Source organism: Scaptodrosophila lebanonensis, unplaced genomic scaffold (assembly GCF_003285725.1).
Source record: "Scaptodrosophila lebanonensis strain 11010-0011.00,11010-0021.00 unplaced genomic scaffold, SlebRS2 tig00000150-arrow-arrow-pilon, whole genome shotgun sequence".
Lineage (NCBI taxonomy): Eukaryota > Metazoa > Arthropoda > Insecta > Diptera > Drosophilidae > Scaptodrosophila > Scaptodrosophila lebanonensis.
In genome coordinates, this window is record NW_022060592.1 from 618,090 (window position 1) to 621,798 (window position 3,709).

The window sequence follows — 3,709 nt, forward strand, 5'->3', positions numbered from 1 at the left end:
AGATACTTGTATATGAAGTTATTATTGACTAATAGCCGAAAAAACAATAGAAAAGGCAAGGGCACGTGCACGCGCCGATATCATTGATCATTTCGGTCATGCGGGCATGATTTAAATACGACGTTCGATCATTTCATGCACGCAGGCAAAAAGTTTCGGTCGCCGCCGCTCATTCTGAGTCTTTGCAGTTATGAGTCGAACTGACTGGTTGATGAGGTTCGTTTAAAACCAATCATTGCTTGCATTCATGCAAGAAGTTTCGGTCACAACCGTTGAGTTTTTGCAGTTTTGATTCGAACTGAGTGTTCGTTGAGGGTTCGTTCGCAACCAGTCATTGTTTGTCACTATACCCAAATGAAATAATCATACCGAGTATGGGTAAATACTCGAGTATGACCGAAAATCTAGTACTCGTTGCAGTTCTCTGGTATGTACATATGAATGCATGGGTTTTGTTTTAATTATCTTTACTCTTTTAACTGTGTACATATGTATGTATGTGTAGTCCGTCAAGGGCGTACGCAGCTTTTTCGAAAGGGGGACCAAAATATAAAAATTTTAATTAAATAATGCACGATGCGTTTAAATAATAATTTATTTTTAGTGTATAGAGTAAAGAAAAATTCGATTTTCATTCATTCCATTTTACTCTCAAAATTATTTTATGCAATTGGCTCTACAAATTCTGAGACCGTCGAAAAAAAAATTATTACAACATAACATATTAAAATAAGAGAGAACGCTACAGTCAAGCAAGCCCGACAGTTAAATAGCCTGTACTCTCCATAAAAAAAGAAAATTAAAAAAAAAAATTGCTCACATTTACATCACGTGTCTATGCGTGTTTATATGCGTGTATGTATGCAGCACAAAGTTGAACCAAAGCAGCAACAACAACAACAGCTGCGGGCAGCGCTGCCGGCAGTGCTGCAGGCAGCGCATGAGCAGCGATTTTATTTATGGCTATAACTTTCTTCAGAATTGACCTATCATGATGAAACTTGGCACACGGACACATAAGCACTAACTGGATGTAACTTCAAAATTCCAAGAATTACGGAAGTTAAAAAAAAAACACGAATTACGGCGGAGGGGGGGGGGGGGGGGGGGGCTGCATCGAAAAAAAACTTAAGCTCGTATTTTCTCAGTCTTAGGAGAATCTGAATACCAAGTTTGGTTGTTCTAGCTATTATGCTTTCTGAGATCCTTGCGTTCATACAGACGGACATGGCTATATCGACTCGCCCAGTCATCCTGACCAAGAATATATATACTTTGTGGGGTCTGCCACGCCTCTTTCTGCATGTTACATACATTCGCACAAAACTAGCATAGCCTTTTACTTTTTGGGTACAGGCTATAAAAATTACAATTATTTGGCTTTCCGTTCCTACTGCTTAATTGGATTTCTTCATATCTGATAGGTCGTACTCAAAGAGTTGTTTTCAATAGTGCGATCTCAAAGCTTATACAAGGTGTGTTCCAAAGTCAATAGGACTTTAAAAAAAAAAAAACGGAACAAATGATTTTCTCGGCAAAATCAATTTATTTTATTCAAAATAGTCTTCTTCTGCTTCAATACAGCTTTTTCCACGATCCAAAAGCATGTCGAACGAGTGTTTTAGCTCGTTGGCCGGTATGGCCGCCAGTATGCCGGTGCAAGCCTCATGAATGGTCAGTCAATTTGTGCGGAACAAACCGTGCACACACCTTTCGTAAGCCCAAATGTTCGGTCAAAATGCGATAAATCGATGTTTTGGAGATGTTCAATTCCATTTCCATCAATTTCAATGATGATTTCGGCCGATTTTTGATGAATTCACGCACAGTTTCGATGGAATTTTCGGTGATCACGAATTTTGATTGGCCCACATGTTGATCGTCATTTATGTCCTCACGACCACTTTGAAAACGTTGAAACCACTCGTGCACTCTGCTACGGGATAGGCAATCATCGCCATAAACTTGATCCATCAATTGACCCGTTTCGGTAAATGGTTTACCAATTTTAAAACAAAATTTAATGTTGGCTCTTTGTACGAAGCTCATTTTCGCACCGATAACACAAACATGCTGATACTTAAAACGCAATAACTTCAATTCCAATCGATGAAATGTCATGAAATTCTCACTGGACAATCGATAAAGATAGCAGATTCTAACGTACACGTCAACATATCGATTGCGCCACCAGGGGGCGCTAGATTCAAAAAGTCCTGTTTACTTTGGAACGCACCTTGTATATGTCACAGGGAAGTCACCTTGGCCCTCTGCTTTTTGGCCTTTTTATACTCTTGTGAAGATATGTGGAGCCCCATCAAATACTAGAATGGACGGGGCCCCATTATAGTATAAACACTTGGAGTTATTTTATTAAAGCTTTATTACAGCTCAGAACTCAAACTTAAAGTTAATTCTTACATTTGGACTTAAAGTGAACTTAGCTAAGGCCTCGTAGCTGCGCTGCCAGAAACGCCGGCAGCGGAGCGACCGCATTATATATTAGCTTATATACTCAGCGCTGTTATCAGCGCGAGGGAGTATGTTAAGTGCACTTGAGGTGGCTGACACTAGTTGCACTGACGCTGCACTTATGTCGCCCAATGCATGCGCGATCATATTACATCGCGTCCGAATTATTCTTGGCTTTTTGAATTTATTTATTCACTGCAATAAAGTGTTACAGTGTGTGTTCTTAAGACTGCACTACGTACAGTGTGTACTCCTTATGTGTGCACACTACACTCTGTACATAAAATGTACAAGAGTATATTAGGTCTGCGGGAGCTGAAAATGTAACAGGCAGAAGGAGGCGTGGCAGACCCCACAAAGTATATATATTTTTGATCAGCATGACGAGACGAGTCGATCTAGCCCTGTCTGTCTGTCTGTCCGTCTATCCGTATGAACACCTGGATCTCAGAGACTATAAGAGGTAGAGACACCAAATTTTGCACAAAGATGGCTTATGTGTGTACTCTGTGCAAGTTTGTTTTATTGTTTTGAATTTCTCCTCCACTTTCCCCCTATAGGGGTTTTCCGATTTTCCATTCGTATAATCGCCTATATCTCCGAGACTATAAGACCTACGGACACCAAATTTTAGTCCCAGATGCCTTATGTGAATACGCAGAAAATATGTATTTTGGAATTTCCCATCCTTCCCTCCCTCCCTATATTTGCTGCTGCAGCGCTTCTCAAGCGCTGCCCGCGGCTGTTGTCGATGTTGCTGTTTGGTTCACTGCGAACATGCTTACACAGACACGAATATACGAGCATAAACATACATACACTCACATAGACGCAATTGCTTTGTATATGTGCAATTATACACCCATTACGTGAGTACGAATACCAAAAGAGGTAAAATCGATCAAAAATATTTTTTTAATTCTCTTGCTTTTTTTAATTTCTATAATTATTCTAAACATATGTACAGAGTATTTCAAAGTCGGGACACCCGACTTTAGCTTTTTTACTTGTTATTAATTTGTATAGCCTGTACCCAAAGGGTGAAAGGCTGTACTAGTTTTGTGCGAATGTATGTAACATACAGAAGGAGATGTGGCAGACCCACACACACACAAAGTATATATATTATTGATCAGGATGACAAGTCGAGTTGATATAGCCATGTACGTCTGTCCGTTCGTCCGTCTGTATGAGCGCAAGGATCTCAGCAAGTACAAGAGCAAGAATAACCAAACTT